Here is a 9,913-nt window from a genome sequence, read left to right on the forward strand (position 1 = left end):
AGGAACTGGATCAACCCTACAGGCTCCCTGAGTCGCAGAAAAAGAGCCGGCTTGCTTTCTCAATGGGAAAGCTCGTGGTCTGGGGTAAGTTCACAACCCTGGAAATACACTAAGTGCTATTTGGTGCGGGGAGGCAAGGTGGGAGTGAGACTGGCCTTTAGGACTTGTAGGCTGCATGGGATCAGGGTGAGGCCTGGGACTGCCAGATTTCCGCCACTTCCCTGGCAATCTGTATGACTTAGCAGAGACAGCCATAATCCCTTTGGGAATATAACTCCGTGGACTGACAACCACACTCCCATCCCCACAGCAGCCACAGTAAGCCCCGCCAGAGGAGAGGCTGAGCTCAGACATGCCTATCCTTCCCCAACCTGGTAGTTTTTCTCTACCCACCCTGGTAGCCAAAGACAAAGGTTATAATCTCTTGGGAGCTCTATGGCCCTGCCCATCACCTGGAAAACCTGAGTACATGACCCTGTGTCCCTAGGACAAATTTGCATCCTCCCTGTAAGACCTCAGCTGATGCACTCTTGAAAGTGCCAACTCCTGGTTGAAGGCCAACCAACACAAAACCGACAGAAAGACAACCAAAGACTCTCACAGAGTCCACCACACTCCTCTGCTACCTCCACGAGAGCAGTTGCTGGTATTCATGGCTTCAAGATCTGAAGATGCTTTACATCACAGGACTCTTTGCAGACACTCCCCAGTACCAGCCTAGAGCTCGGTAGCTCCATTGGGTGGCTAGATCCAGAAGAGCAAAAACAATCACTGCAGTTCGACTCTCAGGAAGCTCCATTCCTAGGGGAAAGGGAAGAACACCACATCAAGGGAGCTTTACTTCATAAATAATCTGAACAGCAGCCCTTGAATCCAAGATCTTCCCTCTGACATAGTCTACCCATATAAGAAGAAACCAAAGAAACAATTCTGGTAATTTGACAAAACGACGTTTTTAAAAACTCCCAAAAGATTATACAAGCTCACTTGCAATGGATCCAAACCAAGATGAAATGTCTGAATCGCCAGAAAAATAATTCAGATGGTCAATTATTAAGCTAATCAAGAAGGCACCAGAGAAAGGTGAAATCCAACTAAAATAAATCAAAAACATGATACAGGTTATAAAAGGAAAATTCTTCAGTGAAATACAGAGGATAGATAAAAAACAATCACAACTTCTGGAAATCAGGGACACACTTAGAGAAATGAAAAATGCAGTAGAAAGTCTCAGCAATAGAATTGTATCCTCTTCTACCCACTCAGTTTCCTGTTCCATGGAACATAAGCTATATGAGATCAGGGACCTTTTTAACTAATGGTGAAGTAGAAGTGGTTTGCACACAATAGGAGATTGATAGTTTTTTTAAAATTCTCACTGACTTTTCATTTTCAGTAATAAACTTACAAAATATTTTTTGTTTCAACATTTGTTCTACATTGAAAAGGAAACAGACATTGCATGCAGATTCACCATATTATCTAAAATGTACATCCATATATTTTTCTTTATGGAGTAAAAAACAAAACAAAACTGTTTTATTGTCAAAAAAAATCCAAAGCACAAATCTATAATAGAAAGGAAAGTGGTTACTATTCTTTTCCTAATGTGTCTCTTTTCTTTTGTCCCATTACTTTTGAAGAAAATGCCATATGCTGTAAAGTTTAATGAAATGGCAAAATGACTTGAATACAAATTGTTCTGCATTACTTAGAAAATACATCATTTGGTGATGCAGCTTTCCTGAAAGATGTTTTGGAAAGTGTTTTTGTATATTTACTAGAAATACTAATTTAAATTGGACTATATTTCTCCATGGGGTGCAAATATGATTTTCAGCTAGAACGGTTATCAGAGTATATTGTTTCAGGCTATTTTTCAAGAAGAGAGAATAGAGGACAATTCTCCAATGGGAGTGAAAAAGTTGCATAATTATGTCATAAAACATTAACTTAACAGTAGGAAGTAGCACTTATAAGTTCTGTTCTCTTGGGTTTAGTTTTTTACAACCATAATAAATCTAATAGATACACAATTTCTTTATTGAGACAAAAATTGTATTTGTTTTCAAACCCTAGCAATCTCCTACGAGCACGGGCAAGCATTCACACAGGCCACACATGCACAACGTGTGTGAAATATCTGGTATATTTTTAAAATTAAAATGCCCTACTAGCATTTTCTTCTTAGGAATTGATTTAGGAATTAAATCATTAAATTAAGGATTCCTTTGAGTTTTAGAATGTCAGGATGTATTATAAATTGTAAGAAAAACATTAAATGTGAAAACACTATCTTCACAGTCAATCCTAGCATCTTATTGCATAGGAATATAAAATGACAAATGGTGGTAAATTCTCTTGTCTCAATGAGATCATCATCTGCTTATGTGAGTACCTTCGAAGTGGAATAAATCACAATTGTGTTTTCTCTATATATTTTCCTTTTACATAGCACTCTGGATAATAGTTCGCACTCTCTTGTTCTCAGAAATCTCAGTACTAAGATTCCTTAAATCTTCAAGGTAAATTTCTCTACATGTCTGAATACCATGGATTTAAAATGTCAACGTATCACTGGAAGAGACACTTATATTCTTAAATGGCTTTATACTTTAGTTAAGTCCTTCTATCTGTGACAGTTATATTGTATTTTTCAATATTTAAGTTTTTACTTTATTTTTTCACAGTGCTTCATTCCTCCTTTAAAAAAATTGACTTCACATCACTAACACTTCCAGTGTCTCAAAGATTGATTAGTCTAGGAAATTCATAATTGTATAGTTTTAGCCCTTTTCTTTTTTCTAAGTTTTCAGACTTCCATGCACTTGAAATCCATTATCGTGTTTTTCTTTAGTCGTCTCTATTTCAGAAAAAAAAATAAGCTTAGTTTTCCTCTCTGTTCTCATGAGTCCTATTTTGCAAAATTTGAAATATTTTCAGAATCAGTTTCATAATATCTTCAAGTTATCTAAACCTATAACATCCTTTTAAAAATGTTGAAAGAATATAGACTGCTTTATTATGGAATATTTTTAATGGTATAACTGCTGATCTTACTAAATGGATACAAATCTATAGTTATTTAATGATGGAAATATATTCAGTCATTGCAAAAGTAGTTTTTCGTTGTCCTTTCCATATTTTTCATTAAAATGTATTATGCCAATTATCTATTCGAGAAATTATTTAAGCAGCCCCAATGATATCAATAGACATCTACTGGACTTTATGCTTTATTGCCAAATCTTAAGAAATTTGAACTTGCCTCACATGCATTCTACATTTTATCTAGCTTGTCACCATTAAAGAGGTTACTGGAGGACATGCAGCACAATCACACTCTGGATCAGTGTTTGACTAGTACAATATTTTGATTATAGACATAAATGCATGATCATGAGTTTTATAAATAAACACAGTTGTTTGCAGGTATTTGAGAGATGGGATTCACATATTACCAGAAGAGTTGCTTAAACACACATTGGTTAATTATATCCCAGAAAAAAAAATTTCAACAAGATGTATTAATCAACAGTCATTGTCTTAGTCATGGAAATGCCGCCATTATGGGTCTCTAGGGTTAGCTGTCAAGTTTTATTAGGTCATAGAGTTGGCAGCATCACAGTTCTGGGTTCATCTCCTAGTCAGTTAATTGGTTATATAAGCAGTATTCGCTGGCTTGCATGTTAATGGTTGCCTTTATTAGAATAAATAAAAGACAAAATCACAGTAAGAGTAAGTTCTGTTCAAGGTGTCATCCCCAGAGATTAGCCAGCCATCTCAAAATGCCTCCCTGATGTCACAAAAATAGTCTATAAGACAGCACAGATAATTCCCTTCTCTAGTAGTTCAAAACCTAAAAAATGAACAGCACTAACACAGTTTCATTAATAGGGAAAGGTAGCTTCATTAATATGAAAAGATGGCATGGCAAAGCTGTGAAGCAACCTTAGAGTTCAAATCCCAGCTCTGTTTACTGCTGCATTGCGAAATTTTTTAAAATCTCTTTCTTCACTTTTTCTCTTCTGTAAAATTGACATGAAAACAGTGGCTGTTTCACAGCGTTACTACGAAGATTAAAGTTAATACTTATTGCAAATCTCTGAAAACAACATTTTCTCAATAGTGTAAACTATAATGATTGTTAAATGAAAATTTTTGCAAGGCTTGTAATTGTACTTTTGAGCAGGATTATCTTGATAACAGAAGCTCCAGAATTAAAAGTCACAATAGTCACATAGAAAACCAAAGATGAAAGGAATTTTAAAATTCCTTAGTAGAACAACTTGCTAACTGAATTTTATGGGCAATGATATTCAATTGCTCCTTTTTTTTAGCAGTCAAATCCTGTTTTCAAATAAAAGATTTTGCAGAGCACCAATTTATAAAATAGCTAAGAGCAGAATTCACCATGCTGTGCAACAGATTGCCAGAATGAATTACTTCTAATCGAACCTTTTATTCTTTCACCAACAACTCCCGTTTACTAGGAGATTTTCTAGACCCCACATATGAATGAGATGATATGGTGTCCGACTTACTTCACTTGACATAATATCTTCTAAATTCATCTATGTTGTCTCAAATGACAGAATTACCCGTTGCTTTCTTTTCAAGACAAAAATAGTATTTCATTGTGAATATATATCACCTTTAAAAAAATCATTCATCTGTTGATGGACATTTCAGAGTTTCCAAATCTTAGCTATTGTGTATGATACTGCAGTTATGTTAACTAAAATGTATTGTGTAATTTAAAACAGCTAACAGAGAAAATGTTAAATATTCTCACCAAAAAGAAATGATATTTGAGGTGATGTATATCATAATCAGCCTGATTTAATCATTCTACAATGTATACATGTATTAAAAAACTACATTGCAACCATTATACACACACATACACACACACACAATTATTCTTTGTCAACAAAAAATAAAATAATTTCCTTTAATAAAGTAGAGTTGTTTTATTGAAGCAAGGATAGTTCTCCCTTTCCCTTCATCTCTTGGCATCATCAAAGGCCTGATTCCTCTTAAAAACAAAATAAACTTAATCTAACTGTGTCAAGAATTGGTTCCTTCTGGTGGGTTCTTGGTCTCACTGACTTCAAGAATGAAGCTGTGGACTCTCGCTGTGAGTATTACAGTTCTTAAAGATGGTGTGTCTGGAGTTTGTACCTTCAGATGCTCAGATGTGTCTGGAGTTTCTTCCTTCCCGTGGGTTCGTGGTCTTGCTGACTTCAGGAGTGAAGCCGCAGACCTTTGCAGTGAGTGTTGCAGCTCTTAAAGGTGGTGCAGACCCAAAGAGTGAGCAGCAGCAAGATTTATTGTGAAGAGCGGAAGAACAAAGCTTCCACAGCATGGAAGGCCCTGCCCACATCCTGCTGATTGGTCTATTTAACAGAGTGCTGATTGATGTGTTTACAATCCTTTAGCTAGACACAGAGCACTGACTGGTGCATTTTTACAGAGTGCTGATTGGTGCATTTACAATCCTTTAGCTAGACAGAAAAGTTCTCCAAGTCCCCATCCAACCCAGAAGCCCAGCTGGCTTCACCTCTCATAACGACAGACTTCTCTACTTTGTAGAAGTCATCATTCAAATAAATATATCTAAGGAAATGTGAATAGTCAATGTAGATAATCCAGACTCTTTTGGTGGCCTTAGAGCATTGTATAATGAGTAAAAGTGTCTGTCCCACACAGATCTGGAAGCCATAAGTTTTTCAACTATCTGATCAAAGATTAAGCCCCAGAGAAAATACTTTTGATTTCCTGGCTCTTATTTTAAAATCACACCATAACGTTGGATGGGAATCCATTATACATCAATAATAATGACACTCAGTGCTTAATATGTCTTAATATACTTTCTTCTATACAAAAATGCTACCTAAAATATTTTGCATGTTGGGAGTTGTTAACTAATAACTCTTCAGAGTATGCTTCCATTCTAATGGCCCTTTGTTGCTGAAAATCTATTTTATTAGAGAAATAATGTTCACGTAACACAAAATTGACCATTTTAACCACCTTGAAGGGTACAATTCAGTGGCTTTTAGTATATTCACAATGTTTTATTACCATTACCACTGATTCTAGAACATTTTCATCATCCTAAAAAGAAACTCTGTACACATTAAGTTGTTACTCCCCATTTTCCCTCACTCAGCCCCTGGAAACCACTACTCTGCTTTCTTTCTATATAAAATTGCCTATTCTGGGCACTTCACAAAAATAGAATCATACAATATGTGGCCTTTTGTATCTGGCTTCTTTCACTTAGTGTAATGTTTTTGAGGTTAATCTCTTATGTAGTTTGTTCATTCATTTTCACAGATTTACAATATTCCATTGTATGGCTATGCCACATTTTATTTAGTAGGTGATGGCCATTTAGTTTGTTTCCATTTTTCAGCTACTGTAAAAAATGGTGCTATGAACATCTGGGCAAAAGTTATTTTAAAAACATATGCTTTAAGTTATCTCAAGTATACAATTAAGAAGTACTCACATTGACTTGTAAGGAAATTTTATGTTTACATTTTATCAAAGAGCCAGTGTGTTTTCTGTTGCAGCACCACCATTTTGCATTCTCATTAGCAATGTACAGGTGTTCCAATACCTCCACATTCTTATCAACAATTCTTATTTCCTGTTTTTTTTTATTATGACAAATATGGTGGGTGTGAAGTGGCATATGACTTTGATATGCACTTCCATAATGACTAAAGATGTTGAACCTCCATCTTTTTTTATTTCAATATTTTATTTTTGTTAATGATGGGAATATTTTCTCAGTAAATTTAAGCAATCAACTTTATAACAGGGAAGGATAACCTAGGGTTAGACGTAGAAAAGTTAATGTACATTATCTTGAAATTGTAAGGAGAAAAGTGTTTGAGTGAAACTTTATCTATCTTTGTTAGCCAAACAATATTAAAATAAGAAAATTTTGAATAGAAAACTGTACCTGGTTCTCATATTTCAAGCATAAAAACATTTTAAATAAAACTTCTACTTTTTGGATCTATTTAAGTAATTTTAAAATAAAAAGTAGTATGTGAATTGTAGAGTGTAGCTAATGAAAACATTAAATAATATAATTTTAAGAAGCAATTAGCTATTCCACATGAAATAAAATCAATGATTACATAAATTCAACATGATTATGATGACAAAAGCAAAAATACAAAGTGTAATTGTTTTTAGCTCCTTGTTTAACACATATATTAATACATTTCCCAAAATCAAACAAAATAACACCAACATCTACTAATACCACGATCACAATGAGACTCCTAAAACTTACTTAATTATTAACATCTTAAACATCTAAGTCTCATATGAATTATATAATCAAGCATATTTTCTATGCTGTGCAAACTAGTGAAAGCACAGTCTTCTTCAGGATTCTCTAGAATTCATAATTCAACTCATGTTGAACCCCACAATTCCTGTTGACTTTGGTGAATCTTCTGAGCAGGCCTTCATTTACCAGAACATAAGCATATACTCATCGCAACTTTAAAAAGAATAGAAGGCCTTCATACTTGTTTGTTCTCAATTATATCTCATCATTAATTCTGTGCAGAGTTATGTTTTCTCGACTTAATATTTTTGCAACTTTTTAATTTTTTTCATTTTTTTCTATGTATTTCAACCCTTCTAACTGCAGCTGATTCAGCTTTTCGTTTTGACTTTCATCTAGAGTTATGTTTTCACACATTACAGGATTGAATATAAAATAGGTATCAGGAGGTAACAGACCATCAAGAATTATACAGACTGCTTCTATATCTGTAGCACTGTTGATAACATTAGAAAGTTTGGTTTTCAAGCTTGTGTGTATCACAGTGTTTTTCATATCACTCTCCGAATGTCCAGTGTCCAGACATACTGTGTACTCTAATGGAATATCCGGCCAAAGATATTTACGCTCATGCATTGCTAATGCCAAAGAGTTATTCAGAAGCAAACCTCCACCTTGATGAAGATCATTTCCCAATGCGTATTGTCCAAAGTAGCCTGGAGCAGCAGATGAGGCTCTAATGGCCTGCCACATTTTATACTGACAGCCTCTGAAATGACAGTTGATTCCAGCAAAATGGCCATAGTTTCTATGTTTAGAGACAACAAATTATAGTTTCTAAGCACTTTAGCTTCTACAACACCAGAATATTTTTGTGTTATACTCTGTTTACTATGGTACTTACGGCAGTTACCTTAAGGCATGTGTGGTTTCTTGCTGTTGCAATCAATAGTGCAAATCACATTCTATTTTTTCAGAATTTTTCCCCACATTTGACTGCTATAAAATGCATGGCTTCAACTCATTTTAACTTTTCCAACAATGAAATTTTGTGAAAATACATCTGATCCTAATGTTTTATAAAGTTTCTCGCATTCATCAAAAGGCATATGAAAAAATCCCGACATGAAAGCTAATATGGCACCTGTGCTTACATCACAAATGTAATGAAAGAGCTGATCAACTGGTTTCTGAGTTGGTTCAACTAATTTTCATATTGTCTGCAGAGCAACCACATAACTTGTTCCTCCATCATCAAATGTGAAATTGGGATTCCTCTCCCTTGCACTGGACACACGAAAATTTTAAAGCCAAAAATTATCTAAGTGCAGCCTAAAGTGTTTCACCTTTAATTTGTCTCAGCCAGAATAAATGTGGAATAATTATTTCTTTAACAGAAACTCATTTCCTTCAATATAATCTAGATGATGAAAATTCAGTTCTTCAACCCCAGTAATACAGGACTTCAGGTCAGTTGTTTTTCTCAATAGCTGAACTAACACCCAGGTTCTGTTATCAATATTCACCCTTGCAATAATAATTTCTCCTTGAAGAGATAAATGGTTGTTCTTCTCTGCATTTTTGTCTTTGCTGATAGCCTGCTCCATTTTATTAGGCTTTTCCTATTTTTCTAAGTGTCTCTTTAAATCATAATTTAAACTGGGGACAAGTCCACCAGTATTCCACCTACAAAAGATTATACAATTTCACTGGGATGAAAAAGAAAGTAATACTTTGTTTAGTTGAAACAAGAACTTCAGGTATTGCAATAGGATTTGAAGGATTTTCCACAGTATCTAAAGAAGATTATGAGCCAGACTTATCAGTCAGTATGTCCAGATCTGAAGAACTTAATTTCCCTTCTTCAACCCGCTTACCTTCAAGTTCTGATTTGTCCTGGAATTGTTTTTTTTTTTTTTTTCACCTGTTTTTTCGAGACACATTTTCCTCACATTTGAAATAAGAGTTAACATAATTTGATGAAAAGTAGAATGGCTCTTTAAGTTTTGTGGTTATATTAGTCACATAATAAAAAAGATAACTTATATCTTCTTTTTATGTCTAATCTGGCATTTCTCTTTTGGAAAAGGACACTTTTCTATTTATTTTTCAGATTTTTTTTCAGAGATTGTATGTCCTGTTTTACTTTTCTTTTTGGTTTGTTTTAACCAGTCATTATTTGATACTTTTCTTAACATTTGAGAATTTCTCTTGAATTGAACTAAACGTGAAATAATTTCATTCTGATTGCCAAAAACAGCCTTTGAAATAGTTGAAAAGTACTTTTAATATGGGACATACAAATGTTCATTTTAGTAAGTCCTTTGGGAGCAGGAGCGCTAGGTTTCAAAATTCCAATATGTAAACAATGGAGAGTAACAGTGCTTTCTGCCAGTACGTGCTTCACTTTTGTCTGTTTACATATTACTTTGTTTGTATGAAAACCTCTTTGTAGATGAATGTGACTTATCCTGTAGTAATGCTTAGGTCACAACAGGAAATGCAGTTTCTTGCTTGGGTAGGCCCAAAGCCTAGGCCTACTTAGTCCTGCCTGGCAGTGGGGCAGTTCTGGATCCCAGGACCTCTGTGGTCACC

The 9,913-nt window shown here is 34.7% G+C and overlaps 1 pseudogene; it reads right to left on the reverse strand.

The window, feature by feature from the left end:
- Positions 1 to 7,522: 7,522 nt before the first annotated feature.
- LOC105468563 (calcium-independent phospholipase A2-gamma pseudogene) lies at positions 7,523 to 8,445 on the reverse strand (annotated as a pseudogene).
- Positions 8,446 to 9,913: the final 1,468 nt, after the last annotated feature.

The sequence above is a fragment of the Macaca nemestrina genome, chromosome X (genome assembly GCF_043159975.1).
Source record: "Macaca nemestrina isolate mMacNem1 chromosome X, mMacNem.hap1, whole genome shotgun sequence".
Taxonomy (NCBI): Eukaryota; Metazoa; Chordata; class Mammalia; order Primates; family Cercopithecidae; genus Macaca; species Macaca nemestrina.